The 15,564-nt window shown below is 39.2% G+C and overlaps 1 protein-coding gene across 9 annotated transcripts in view; it reads left to right on the top strand.

Moving 5' to 3' along the window:
- SHANK2 (SH3 and multiple ankyrin repeat domains 2) overlaps positions 1 to 15,564 on the top strand; it is a 354,480-nt gene that overhangs the window by 20,189 nt on the left and 318,727 nt on the right. For all 9 annotated transcript variants that reach the window (XM_040608429.1, XM_040608432.1, XM_040608431.1 and 6 more), the window contains exon 3: positions 7,793 to 7,864. The gene's annotated coding sequence lies outside the window, so the exon portion shown is untranslated. The remainder of the gene's footprint in view (positions 1 to 7,792; positions 7,865 to 15,564) is intronic.

Raw genomic sequence — 15,564 nt, 5'->3', positions numbered from 1 at the left:
GGCCCTGGCAGTTGAATAATTTACTTCTGAGCAAGTTGGCTCTCCTTGCACAGGTCAGCCACAACTCTGTTTTGCCTGCCTTTCATTACTCCTGTCTTTCATCTCCCTTCGCTTACCATAGCTCAGCCAGGAAAGTTAATAAATTCCCATCTTTCACTAAAATTCCTGTTTTAAGAGAATGATAAAGAAACAGAAGCTGCAGCTGCCCTCAGTGATTTGTGATTTATAAGTGGGGGGGATAATCTCCTTCCTGTTGTCACAATGGTAACAAGTGTTTACACAACACAGCAATGATTGTTTAGATGGTACATGTAAATAAAATGGAGCCATCTGGACTGCTGAAAACATGGCAAATACAGTACTTTGCTAGTTTGAGTAGATTAAGGTGGTTTCTTCCTTTTAGGTAATCATAATCTGTAGATGTATTTCATTTCTGGAAAATACTTTTTTCTTTTTGCTTAACAGCTGATAACATTGATAATGCTTTGAAAGTATTGAAGTCTAAAAAACAAGCAGCTCACTTTGTTTGGTAAATACAATTAATAAGTTGTCCTTTGAGTTAAAGCTCCAAATCCAGTTACAGGTGTAGGTAGAAAATGGGTACAAATCTTGCTGTGAATCTAAGTTTCAAAGATGTCCACCTTCTCATAGAACAAAAGAGTAGACTGACTTCATTGAGTTGAACAAATCTGATGAGTTACACAAAAAAATTACATGCAAGGTGAGCACCTCCTATGTTTTCGGAAAGGTTTTATTATTTATCATGGATTTTGCAGTATTTAGGAAGTGAAATATTATGAGCCATGAACTGAGGATGACACGTTTTTCTTTCATCACTGATTGCTAATAATTTGGAGTAATACTTAATACTTTAATTATATTGCCATTTTACATTTTATGTTTAGATAAGCATAGGAAGGAGATTTTTTTCCTTTCCTTAACTGAACTTTTTTTCCTCCTCTATTATGAACAGGCAACAAAAATGAATTGATGCTAGTCTTTGTTTCATGATCATAAACTCCAAATTTAAGCTGTTTGGAATTATACTATTATTTATACATTGTGGCTTTCCTGGTAATATGAGTCTCCATAAGCTTACACATTGGAATGAAAATATTTCATTTTAGAAATATTGAACATAGTCATTGAATAGGCTGCACATAAACTATTAGCATGACATCCAGGTATTTTTGGGGGATGGAAAAGGATTGTTGGCGGTGTACATTTCATTTTTCAGCTTGACTTTAATGTTTAGCCAGAGTATTGCATATACTGCAGTTGTTATAGTAAGTAGCTAAGGACCATCACTTAATGAGGTGTCAGGTGAACAAGTTGCTTCATGTGGTCTTTTCCTGTTTGGATTCTCCTTAGTCGATGTCCTCAGAGGTCTCAAGAATCCTCATCATACAAATTAAGCCATGCTCTGCTTCAGGTGATTGTCAGTCCGACTTTTATAATACCACTGCTATTTAAATATCTTGTAGGCTCTTCTGATCCTGACTCTTCAGCATTTTCCCTAAAGGAACCTTCTTAATGAAGGTTATACTACATGAAGTAATCTGTTGGAGAAGCCAGCAGCAAAGAGTGGTATGCTCTGAATCTATGGCTGTCCCACTCTAGGAGAGAGGGAAGTAAGTCTAGAAAGCTGTTGCCCTAAGGGTTCCTACTGTAGCTCCTGTACTTGGGAAATCTCTGGTGTAAAGCAGCACAATGACATGTTGGATTAAAAGTTCTGCAGAACTGTTTGGGCAGCAGTGCTGCCCGGTAGCGTTCGGAGTTTGGGAAGGATTTTTGTCTGTTACTGTGCTTGTCCTATTTGAAGCCCCTGAGTATTTGTTTTCTACTTAAATGTGGGGAATGTTTGTATGACAGATCTGAATTCTGCCTCAATCAAAGCAGCTAGTTAAATTCCCAGATTTTAAGATAGTTAAGTTTGAAACTTCTCAGATAGATCCTGGTAGATTCATGTTTATGTCAACTCATTTACTTAATGTGTTTAATTTTGGGTTACTATACTCCCCATTTATTCAGGCTGAACAAGCTTCATACATTAAATACATGGATTCCTGTTTCTTGCTGTTACAAGGTTTTGCTTTGTATGGTCATGCTATAGCACCACACACCCCTTTTGGCTTCCAAATGCAAATGGTCATAATAATCTGGCCAGCGGTGCTCAATTTGTGTGGCCGTGGAGCAGAGACAAAGTGTGTCACTGAGCTTCAGCAAGGGAGTTGCATATACTCTTCATTTAACCCATGCGCTATTCCTTTTGCATTATGCATGCCAAGGTATTAAGAGATATGCAGATCAAAACTACTAAGTGAGGTCTAGCAACTATTTAATTTGCTAAGTATTTTGGAAACGGGTTTAATAAGGGCCAGGAAAATCAAGTCAGCTGTAACACAGATCCTAGTGAGGTCATGAACATGGCACAAAACTAGGAAAAGTGAAAATAGCCCTTGTTAGTCCTCCACTGTTGTACAGTCCAGGCAGAGACTGTCATGGAGATGATCTGGGTCTGCTGGACTGGCCAGTGAGGGGGCCCTGAGCACAGCTCAGATAGGTGTGATCATGTCTTGCTCACAACTTTGCACCTTGTCTTCCCTCCTCCTCCAAGTCCAGGGAATTACAAGAAGCCACCTAATGCCTGGGTGGGAAGTGGTGGTTGAGGGATCTCTTCTGTACATCTGCTTTGTACTTATGTGGAACATCCCTGGTTTCATGCTAACTTGTCTCATTTTAGTGTATTCTGTTGCCCAAATTCTTGATGCTGTCTTTTTCCTGTATCTGTTAAGGGTCTTCAAAGAGGCAACAGGTGGGACTGTGAAGGTTCTGTGTCTTTAGTCTATATGAAATTAACAGTATTTATATTGCCTGTGTTTAGACAGGGATTAAATTTTGTTTGTTTGCTGCTAGCATGAGCTTGCTGCCATAAATAGTGAATCATCTGAAGCTGCAAAGCATCTGGCATTTTTGAAGACCATCCTCTGCTACCACACAATATACAAGCAATGAAGCCGTTATGTTTAGACTGCTGAGGAAAAAAAGATTAGAGTAGTCGAGCATAGCAAAATCCAAGAGTCACAAATATGTGAGTTCATTTCAGTAAGTGTTCAAGCAGCTGTAGACTTCATATTTAGTTCTAAAAAGGTCCATGTGGAGTTCTTTCTGTTCTGAATTTTAAATATATGCCCGAATGTGGTTTCTCCTGATGAATAAAATAACTTTTTTCCTACTTCCTTGATTTGTTTGCCTGATTCTGTTCATATTTCAGCCTTGTGAACAGACTTTCTTTGTTTGCTCTGGCTTTATGTAATAGCAGAATTAGATAATAGTAGTCTCTCAAAATCTCAGGTAGCTCTTCCCTTGCTAAGTTCATTTTTCAGCTTGTCACTTTGTTCTTTGCTGAGCTGGAATCAAATCAGGTTTGCTTATTAAGTCTCTCTCAAGCAGCATTTGAATCCATCATGTACATATGTGCCAGAGACGCAAGCCTTGGTCTTAGTACTTACCTCAGTATTGAGCTCTCAATTTAACTTGGGAAGGAACTGCAGAATTCAGTGTGCCTTTTTGGGGTCTATGAGTATTAAAGACGTCTGCAAGTCTCTGAGTTTACTAAACTAACGGACTGCCTGGAGCTTTAGGCTGCAAACTGGCTTCAGCTCTCTGTAAATTGTGTCTACTGTTAAAGCAGCAGTTAGTACTTTCATGTGGCATAACTGGGCTGCTTTAGTAGTTTTTTGCTAAACTGCGTTGTGTAAAGCATTCTGTAGTCACATGAACACTTGTGGTATTCATGTTCTGTAGACATCACATATAAATTTGATTTCAGAAGCTGCTAGTAATGTGAGCTTATGTACAAGTAAGAAGGTGTCCAAGGTTGATGACAATTTTGTGTATGTGAAAATAGAGAAATCGCCCAAGATTCTATGATAGCACTAAGATTTAAGGGCTGTTTGTGTTCAGAAAAGTTAGGGTTAAATTAATTAAATGTGCTGGTTTAAATTGTGGTAATTAAAATGTGCAAATCCTATAGCTGAATGCTCCCAAATGCTTAATTTTTGAGTGTTTCAGCATATCCATTTTCTGTGCCATCCTCATAAATTTACAGAGATGGATATTTCTCCGTGGCAGTGCAGACATCTGTGCAGATAAGCTGGCTGGTCAGCTGGCAGCCAGTTCAGAAACAGAAACTGGGGCTGCTCTGGCATTGAAATAGTGTTACAAAGTTATACAGAAATATTCATTTGAGTTTGCCAGTATGTTTGTATGAATTTTATTGACTTGTGTTTGTGTGACACATACAATACTGACAGAATAAATGCATATTTGTCTGCTGAGGAGCTAACAGACAAGCCTTACCTACCCAGTAGTTGAATTTGCTTTAGCTTTGCTCTTATTAGTTAGTAGCTTTTACCTTCTTAGGTGTGCAGCTAGGCACAGAGAAATGCTCGTTAACAAAGTTATCTTCCTGTACAAAAGATTCATTAAATGTACATATTACCATGTAAAAAAAGAATGTGAAAATTTTGACATTTTCATTCCACTTGTTAATATTCATACAAGTATCGGAACATTTCTTATTTTGAAACTTGCCAAATCTGGGGGGAGATTTGACTTATGTCCTCTTGGGAATGTTTATTCTGCAGAATGCTGGTACAGTGAAGTCTTTCCTCTAGCAGTGGAAGCAGCTGCAGTGTGCTGTGTTTGGGAGGCAGTGTCCCGGCTAATTTGCCGGGGGGAAAGGAGCAGCAGTAAGAAGCTGAGGAGAGAGGGCTATAAATACTGCATTGCTGCAGCTATACTGCTCCCTGAACCAAGTAACTATTGCTACACTGCACACTGCAAATATGTCAGATCTCTTCACTGTACAGCACTGAATCTCATGGAAATAACTGTACCATTTGCCTCTGAGTTGTTTGGTATTTTTTAGACTGATTTGATAAGGAAAAGGGCTTATGTGACAGTGCTGCCAATCTTCTCTCCCCTCCTTATCTATCTCCTACTTTCCAATGGCTTTTGAATTTACAGCTCAACTTCAGCTGCATTTTTTTAAAGGAATAGAAACCTATGAAGGTTTTACGTTCCTACGAATGTGTTAAAAATGGGTGATTTAGGTGTAGGAGAGACCTACACTAGAGCTCCTACAGAGGGAGAGGCATGTTGCCTGTCATGTTTGCTGTGTCACCTGAGGGATGAGCCTCTGCATGGTTGTGCTCTCTTGCCCATCCACACATGAAGGCAATGTGTGGAAGACAAACCTGTTGCGATGTGAAGCAATGTGCGAGTAACCTGGAATTTTACAGCACAGAGATCTATTTAGGGATGCATTGGAGGCTTTGAGATAAAGAGGAGCTTCTGCTCTACTGATCCTGTGCTTGAGGAGAGGAAAAATCAGGATCTGGGAGGGGATTTGGTAATTTTTGTCTGCATGTGGATGTTAGAAGGATCCTTTTGAAGAAACAGAAAAGAGGACAGTTGCTTCTTTTTACAACAGCGGTGTCTTTCTCCACTGAGTACCCTCACCTAGCTTCATTAAGAAGCCAGTACTGACACCATTTCATTTGTTTTCAATAAATTTGCAATATACGAATACTGTCATTTAAAGATCTTTACCTGGCTCTTGGCAAACCACTGTTTTTCACACTGACTTTATTATCCTTAGGGTTAGCTCTGGCAAGTACTCTGAAAAATAAGTTAATATCCAAAATACAAAATGGAGTCATGCTGGTGGGTAATTTTTGTCAATAGAAGAATTTGTCCTCCACACAGAACAAACTGCTGGCATTCTCCTCTCTTCCACGATGAAGTCCAAGAATTCCCTGCAATGAATTTCTGTAGCTTTTATTTGTGTGGGGTATTTAGTAGCTGAATGCTTAACACTGATGTTGCTTCTGTTATTTGTGTTGTTATTCAACAAAGTCCCCAAGTATTTGCTTTAATGTTCAAGCTATTGCTGTGAATATACCTTTAGTAAATATTAGCAATATCTAATCAAAACTGACAAAGTTATAAATCTTTCCTAAAACTAACAAAGCTTGTTTTTGGAATATGTTGTGCAGATGTGTCAGCATTTGAGAGAAATTTTGGAAAGTTTAGTTTTTGATGGGTATATTCAGTCCCAGTTAATTCTTCCTTATCTGTCTCTGCATCCATTGGTGCATGTAAAAGAGATAGTTCAAAAGCAGTTTATTCTGTCTCTCAGAGATTAAGAGACCTGTTAGGTTGCTGCTTTGCTTTTAATCTGCTGACTTCTTCCCTTGTATAGATTCTAGTGTTTGCCCTGTGAGTAGTGGCTGATGATCTTTCCTTACCTGCCTTTCCTGTGACCTTCATGATTGTGAAGATAGCATTTATATCTCCTGCTCTAAAAATGCAAAACCTACTAAGTTTGATCTCAAATGCAGCTTACTTATATGTGGTACAAAATACAGTAGCAGTAGTTCAGTGTGGAAACTGTCCTTCAATAGGGTTTTTTTTGTTGCTGCTGTAAGATAGTTGTGCAGAGTTATGCAAATGCTGGAGACGGATTTAGAAGTATTTTCTTCCTACTCAAACATTTGGGATAGGTTTGTTTATTTTAGGTAAAATAATGTCAAAATCTATGTTTATTTAAAATAAAGACTGGGCTTAAGTACAATGAAAGTATATTTAAATGGTTGAGTATATGTGTACGTATTAGTGTTAAGTATTACTTGAATGTGCACAGTAGAAAGGGTCTAGTAAAGTATAGAATGAGGAGGGGTGAATTTGAGGTGAAGTAATTTTTTTATTTGTATTGGAGTAAATGGTGTGGTGCTAATGATGCTCACAGAATTATCCTTGAGTAATTCCAGTTTCATTTATGGTCATGTTCTGTATTTTTTTCTGGAGCTGCGTGACTGCTTTACACTTCTCTTGTGTCTAATAGAGAGTGCCTGTTTAGACCTCTTAATGTGGTTAGAAGTAACAGATGTAACATAATTTAGTATTATTTTTTGATGAAGAAACATACACCAGAGTACACCAAAAAGTAAAAAAAGTTTGTCAAACTTGCTTTCCCAGTGGAAGTCTCTGGGTTTTCCCTTCCATTTATATCTGTAAAAGGAGGAAATATATGAGAGGCAAGACCATTTCCACTAAGCATCTACCCATCAATGAAGGCACTAAAATTTGAATTTAGATATGCACACTTCAGGGCTTATCAATCAGCTAGCTATAGGTTATCCCTTACTGTGCCAACAGTTGGACTGTGATGCTCAGCACATGTCTGATGATTTGGGGAATCTCTTTGTGGTGCTGGAAACAGCAGACCCTAATTTCTGGATCTTGGCTGGACTTGGGGGAAAAAGCAAGCATCTTGCTGCTCAAATGTGGGTTGTTCACCAAATGCACATGCCTACGATGCTCAGTGCTTCGGCAAGACATAAATTAAAGACGATGTCTGTGGGAAACAGCAGAGCAGCATCTTTCACCTTCTGTCAGATCTGGCCTGAAATTATGTCTGTCTTGGTAACCAAAAGAGCCTATTTTTGCCTTAGTACTGACTTCATGCTGCCAGAAGCACTTGAAGTGAGTGAAGTTACATCAGGCTCTGCCCTTGCGAAGCTAGGCATAATATTTATGTTACAGCATGATGAATATTTGGAAATCGGCAATGTGATAAACCTACTCTCTTGCAGACTAACATATCATGATTCCCTTTGTGCTGTGGGTGTTTCTGCTTTATAGATTTTTAAGTAGGGTTGCCGTTAGGTCACTGAATTTCTTTCTCCACGTGTCAATCTTTATGTCTTGCTGTATTTTTTTACAGAAATCTGTGATGAGACAGAGCTAGATTCTGATGATCATCTTGACACTGTTGTTCTCATCTGGATATTGACAGGTAAGTGTGCCAAACTAATTTTGTAGAGAAATCATGGAAGTTACTCATGTCAGGTGGGCAAACCTACAGTTACAGCCCAGGACTTCAACAGTATGTCTTGCTGGATTCTGCTGAGGTGTATTTCAGTAAACAGGTGGTCAAAAATCTGCTTCATCCCCAACAAGGAGAATGTTCCTCATCTTGCTTTACAGTACTGGGTGGATTACAAGAATGATCTCAAAGCAGAGGAATTTGTAGCTTAACTGTAGCCTGTAGTGAAGACAGCTGGCAGATCTTGTTAACTTTTATCCTCACACATAACAGCTCTCTTCCTCCTCCTACTGAATATTCTTTAAATATGAGCAAGCAGGTAGACTAATGTTATAATACTTCTTGTATTAGATGTGTTAATAAGCGTATCATTTTTCTAATAGCAATTTATTAATGAGTTCACTGTGAATTTGCAACTGATGTTAGATTTGGATAAAGAATTTCTGGGGTTTTAAACTGTAATGCTTTTGTCATAAAGTAAGGTGAGAACTGATGGACTAGTGCAGGGGTCCTCAAACTACGGCCTGCGGGCCGGATACGGCCCCCCAGGGTCTTCAGTCCGGCCCCCCGTATTTACAGACACCCACCCCCGCCGGGTGTTGGGGGGGAAACCAAGCAGCTGCAGATGACTTTCTGCCACTTAATCCGCGTGCCGGCTCCCTGTTTAAAAAGTTTGAGGACCCCTGGACTAGTGAGTCAGTGTAGAGCCCCTTGTGATACAGCACAAACATGTACCTTGTATCTTTTTTTTTTTACCTATCTTAATGCTGCATTTTCAGTGTTTTCTATTCAAAAAGTCTTCTAGTCTCTACAGATTTCTTTTTTTTTTTTAATTTTTAATCTTATCTCTTCTACGATTCTTTTAAAAAATAATTTAAAAAGTTTTGGTAGTAATCTGGAGATGACTTATTTTTATGCAAAACAATTTCTTAAACTAGAATTATTTTATTGGCTTCTAGTTCAGTCATTACAAAATAAATAGAAACTTTAAACTCAGAAATCAGGAAACTAGAACAAAAAGGACAATGATTTTAAATTAGGTTTCCTTGGGTAAAGCTTGGTACTTCTGTATGATCTGAAAACTAAAAAACTCATTTTCCCTGTGATAAGAGAAACTGGGAAGGTGCCTTTTCTTGCATTGGCTACTGCAGATCTCTGTGTTAATCCACATTATGAACATGGATCAAAGATAAAAGAGAGAGAGTCCTAACACTATCTTTGAATGACCACTGTAAGGAAAGTGAAAATACACGAGTAATGTAAAATGGGTGAGTTGGATTGCCATAAAGTGTGTGGTGACACGAAGTAGTATAATTTGGAACAGTAGTCTGTAGAAATGGAAAAAGGAGAGAAAGATCTAAAAAAATACATGTACCTCAAAGACCAGTACAACAGAAATGTCTAGCTTATCATTGACTGTGCTTCTGTGGTAGTGCCACTCTCAAAGACAGATACTTATGCCAATCAAAAGAGAAGGGGAATGGTACAGAAACAAGGTGTACAAATTTGGATTTTAAGTATTGTATTTGACAGTGTGTTGAGTTGATGTGAACAATTACGTTTTATTGGCTGAAACATTTAAGTAAGTTTGCAGTTGTGCTTAGGAGCTTTTTAAGAGTCAAGCTGGTCTTTATTCTGTGGCATAACCAAAATAATCCATCAGAACCCAAGCTGATAAGGGGTGTATATATTTGAGTTGGATACAGAAATGAGAAAGTGTGGGTTTTGAAAGGATATATGTGAAATGATTCTAAGAACAGGAAAATAAACTTTAGTCCTTTGATTTTTTTTTAAATTACTTGCTCAGTACTGCTACTGTTTGTATGAAACAGAAAGGCGTCATCAGTGTGTGATTGAATTACTTTTCAAATAAGTCTGAAGCATGATGAACAGTTACCCATAACTAGCTTTGATAATGTATAAACACTGAAATTTAGTTTAAAATATTGGTATGATTATGTATGGCCTTTGCTTACCTTTTCGTGGTTTTTTTTTTTGTTTTTTTTTGTCGGTCTTTCCCATTTACTTTCATGGCAGTCAGTCACTGCAGATGTGAAAAGCAGACATTCATGACTGAGCACGCCGTGATGTTTCATAGTGAGAGCCAGCAGTGACAGTGATGTTTGATATAAGCTGTAAACACTCCTCTGCACTTTATGTGCTTTGAGTAGTTAGTGAAATGGAACTTTCATCCCAGTTCTGTAGTTTTCTTAAAACTATTACTATAGGTCTTTGTTGCATGTATTGTTCTCTGGTTTTGAGTCTTTAGATTAGGTTGGTTTTTTTTGTTTGGGTTTTTTTACATACCTACAGATACTTAACAGCCTTTATTACAGTATACAAAATATTGTAATTTGATATATATATGTGGTTCTTTTTAATACAGCAAAACATTATTTTGTATGTAGTCTTTCTGATTGGCTATGATCTAATGAGTCTTTCTCAGGCTAGAAGATAGGGGATTCAGCCCTGCATCCTGGGTACCTGTGTGGAGCCAAGCAGCCAAGTCAGCAGTCTGGGCGCTGCTGCAAGAGGTGGTCTGAGGGCCATCCTGCCTTGCCTGGTCCTCCTGCCCAAGGCAGCAGTGCTGTAGCTTCGGTGCCTAGCATGCCTCATGCAGCTGTGGGGAGGCCCCTGCATGGCAAGAAAAATCAAGCTATAATGGTAGCAAATGCAGCTGTCAGACATACTGGTAACTGCAGGTTTGTGGTGGGAGAGAGCAGCTCCTGGTGATGTTTCTGTTGGATGGAAAGTTAGGAGACAACCTGCAATCTCAGACAAAAACCTGGGGAGGAGCTAGTGGCTCCCTGTGACCTAAGGGAGAGACAAAAGTGTCAAAATTATGAAGTGAAAGCATCTGAGAAAATTAAACTCTGATATGCTTCTAGTACTACAGAGGGGGCAGAAATGGTCACTTTCCATGTGTGGCTGAAAAACCGTGTGGAGAAGAGGAGTTAGATTCATTAAGGCCTGGGGAAAACTTTTGAGGTAAGGTATGTAGTGATAACAAGTGTAGAAACCCCCCCCCACCACCAAACAACCACTAGCCAACAAAACCAGCTGTGAGGCAGACTAAATAAAATCGTGGGAGAACGTTAAGACATAAACCAGAAAATCTTTTTTTAATGCTTCTTTCCTTTAAAAGTGTGAATTGAGCAAAATATATTTCTAGTTTTATATTAATGCTGAAAAAGAGGGCTTTGCTTGCTCTGTCTCTGCCTCCTTCATTCCTGCTAGCAGCGAAGCAGAATGGATTCAGTAAATCTCATTAATGGGTATGTCCTAAAGGATTTGGTTCACATGATGAGCTTAATTATTTCCTTCCCTGCACAGCTGCATTACATGGTAAGCAGAGCTGCCTAGATGTTGTTCTTTTCTTATAATGAGGTACAGGGATAGGTTGCTCTGACAGCATCAACCGCAGTGTTGCCTAGAAATTGTTCAGATTAGCAATATGCTTGGAAGTATTTGAGCAGCAAAACAGAAAGAAGTTAAGCTAAGTGAAAGGTGTGTCTCACAGGGTCACCCCAGCCCCCAGTTTTATGGAAAACTAGGGAGTCTCTTCAGGCATGGTATTCTTGGGCATCACTACTCTTCATTCCTGGGGAAACGCAATCCCATGTGGGTGGCTGTCACAAAGGTTTCTGACTCTGAAATCTTTATCAGCAGTTGCTTGATACCTATGGAGCATTTAGTAAGAACTTTTTACTAAATACTTTTGTAATGGCAGAAATTGGTAGTACTGTGTCTGGAGTTGAAGAGATGCTATTTTTTATTAGGAATATTTTCTATCATGATTCAATCAAGATTTTTTTTAAAAAAGTACTTCTATATTCAGTTTGCATATCTTGATTAGACTGTGATAATTTCCATGGCTGGAATCTCCGAAGTATGCTGTCATAAAATTATAAATGGTAATGAATTCACTTAATCAGGTCTTACAGGAGTACAATCAACATGAAATCTAGTCAATTAGAAATAAATCAGTTTAGAGTATTTCTGGTTCTCCAATAGTCTTATGTTAGGACTTATATTACCTGTGACTGAATTAGAGACCTACATGAACAGCTAGAAATCACGCTTTGTAAAGAAATCACTGTAAGTGATAGAAACAAATCTAGAACTTCTGGTGATATGGAAATTTACTTGAATCTCTGTTGTAAACTGTAGGTTGGACTGCTGAGTCAGTGACACTTTTAAATGTAATGTCCCCTTGAAAAGCACAAGAAAGGAAGGAATGTATTATCGATGGTAGGTTTAACAGCCAGCATGCATTTGTATGGTCGAAAACACTCTATGCATATATTTTGCAGCATGTAATTATGTGAGACCATATTGACTGCAAAATGTATGTTTGCTTATACTCTGACTTTGAAGCTTTGGGGTTATAGAACTAAGTTGTAGTTGTAGGTTAATCTTTTGGTTTTATCTTAACCCTTACAGCTCTACTTAAAGACAAAATATAGATGCAAGTGCTGCATTTTGCTGTTGGCCTCAGTAAGACCAAGGTGTCCATACATTCAGCGTAGTTACCCATGTTGTTTCTAAACTTAGTCTCTGCCTTGCCCTTCTTCATAGGGTCAACTTTTTGTAACTAGTTTGGCCATGGCTTTGTTGCATGCATCACTATGGGGGCAAAATGATCTCTCTGTGTTTCTGATCTGGAGGAGGTGATAGAGCGTGCTTTCATCAAGTTTGCAGGTGGCATCAAACTGGGGAACAGGGCTGCCATCTCCAGGGACCAAGGCAGGATGGAGGAGGGGGCTGGCAGGGGCTGTGAAATTCAATGAGGACAAATACTAAGTTCTGCACCGGTGAAGGCATAGCCCATGCAGCAGTGCAGGTGGGCACTGGCTGGGAGGCGAGCAGCTCTGAGGAAAGGGACAGCAGTGGTCCAGGTGGGTAGTGAGCTGGGCATGGGCTAGCAGTGTGCCTGGCAGCAGCAGCAGCTAACAGCAACCTGGGCTGACCTGGCAAGCTGCACAGCTACCAGATTGAGGAAAAGGGATTGTACCACTTGACTTGGCACTTGGTAGACCACATCTTGAGTCCTGTGTCCAGGAAATATGTTGACATAGTGGAGCAGGTTCTGTGAAGGGCCACTGAGAGGGTGGAGGCTGGAATACTTGTGCAAGGAGAAGCTGAGGGACAGGTGCTTGCTCAGCCTGATGAAGAGATAGCTTCAGGGAGCATCAGCCAGCCCAGACCTGCAGGAGGATACTGGGACGACAGAGCCAGCCTCTGTGCAGTAGTACATGGCAGAAGGATGAGAGACAAGAGTCATAAGCTGAAACAAGAGAAGTTCAGACTGGGTAGGATGAAATCTTTTTTTCCCCATGAGGACGGCTGGGCAGAGAGGTTGCTCAGAGAGCTTATATAGTCTCTGCTCTTGGAGGTTTTCAAGACAGATCTGTATAAAGGCATGAGCAGCCCAAGCAGATTTCGTAGCTGGACCTGCTTTGAGCAGGAGTTTAAACTAAAGACCTCCAGAGGCCCTTCTGACCCAAATGACTTCATGATTCGCTGACTCTAAGGCACAAGAAAGTCATGTCGTTATGTTCATGGAAGCTGATTTTTGTCTTGATTCTGCATTGAGGGAGGGAGACTTCAGTAAAACAGTATTGTTGGTACTCTAAGCTCTGTCTCTAAATTGAAAGTACTGTAAGCAGGTATTCCAGGGTCATTTAGCATGCTATCTATTTTTAATACTAAATTCCAAACTACACCTGGCATTTAAGTAATGAAAACTCAAAGAGTTTTGTTATGACTCTTTCTGTATTTTCAAGCATTAGTGTTCTTTATTTTTTTTTGTTTCCCTGCTGCTACATAATAGTTATAAACATATATCTCATTCTGTTTTCTTCTTACATAAGAAGTGATCTTTTATTTCTCAAGCAGTGTACTAAAAGTAATAATTAAGTGTTGGTAGTCAGTGAAGAAAACTGGTTCTTTTAATCAGTTTGTTGTGGCTTGATTGCCTAAACTTCGGCTACATATAATTTGGTAAAAATGAATTTCTTATACTTACAGTGAGTTGAATCAAAATCTTAAAGGTCAAGAGAATTATTTGTTTCTCAGTTCTTCTACAGAATCACTGTGCTAACTGGGTGATCTTGGCAGATTGCTTAACCTTTCTGAGCCTACAGATATTTTTCCCCAGTCTGCTGTCACTATCGTCGTTCATATACACAATCCTAAAGAGTGTCCTTAATTGTGCCATGAGAACAGGCTTGTTTGCACAGGCTGGAGTGTAAGTTAAAGTGTAAGTTAAAGCCCAAGATATGCTTACCTTGGGCTGGAAAATAAGCAGGCAGGATGCAGGCTCCTTTTTCAAAATTTCCCCTGAAAAAAATCATTAAGTTTTTCTCTAACTAGGATAAGAGAAGCCCAGAGACCATCTGTCACTGGGAAGCAGGGATATCTACTGCAGACATACACAGATGGGCACAGAGATAGTGAGGACACTGCACGTGGCATTGCTTACACTGGAATTTGACTGAACCAAGGGCTGGTCACCTGCCCTAGTTCTTCTACAGTGTGCACATTCTTTCTGGGTCACCATTTTTTTGTTGCTTCTCTCTTGAATAAGAAAAGGAATTAAATATATGAAGGCCAGGTAGTTCGTTCTGCCTTTCTTCCCTCCTCTCTATGTAAGTTGGTTTAATGGTCCTAACTGAGGCCAGGGCTTGTTCCTGCTCAGCTGCTCAGAAATTAAGGCAGCAGCTGAACTGGACATTTATTCACCTACTATATTGCCTTGTGTATTGCCAATATACTCACCGACGTGAAAAAAAATGATCACGACTTATGTTTGTGCAACTGCTCCTGACCTGAGATTTCTCAACCCTCGTATTAGTAATTCAAATGAAGCCTAACTACAAATGGAAGCTGATCAGTGAAACCGGTCTCTGTGTGTGACATCTTGCAAACTGTTGTAGTTAAGCAGATCTATATAAAGAAAAAAACCTTCTGTTTTGTGGAGGATTGCTATATTTCAAAACTTGAATTCTTTGGACTTTTGGACAGAACTCCTGTATTTCGGTGTCCCCTAGAGCATTGCACTGCAGTGGCATAACTTGGAAATCTCCAACTGCAGGGCACTTTGAGGGGGGGACTGCCCCAGATTTGCAGAGCTAGAGTCTGAGATCTATGCCCCCAAATCCCACCTAGCAGGCTGCTGAAGATGTTGGGTACTTGGTGTCCTCTACAAAGGGGTGTTTCCCACTGAGTTGAAATAAAAATGAATTTGTTGAAACTGAACAAGAAAAAATCCCAACACACACATCAAGAAAGAGTAATAGCATTTTTTTCAACCAGCTCTCAGACAAAGATAACTTGCCAGTTTATAAGAAAAATAAAACATCTATTTGAAGCTTTGCTTTTTTAACTAGCATATTATTTCTTTGATTAAAATAATACAAGCAATAAGACTATTTTTGGCAACACAGCAAATAACAAGATCGCATCTGAAGAAAATTCAAGTTAGATTTTATAGCAAACTCTAAATGCTAACCCATATGTAAGAAGAGAGAATCTGCTTTATCTAGTCTCAGGGCCTGGTCTAATTTATGTAACAAGACAGCAACAGTGCTTTTGTGTTAATGTTTAATTATGTTTGTATTTGAATTACCACAAAAATATTTTCTTTATGGATAAAGAGGAAAAAGGTC

Source organism: Falco naumanni, chromosome 10, assembly GCF_017639655.2.
Source record: "Falco naumanni isolate bFalNau1 chromosome 10, bFalNau1.pat, whole genome shotgun sequence".
Classification (NCBI taxonomy): domain Eukaryota; kingdom Metazoa; phylum Chordata; class Aves; order Falconiformes; family Falconidae; genus Falco; species Falco naumanni.
The sequence above is the reverse complement of the archived record's forward strand: the minus strand, read 5'-3'. Positions and strand labels throughout refer to the sequence as shown.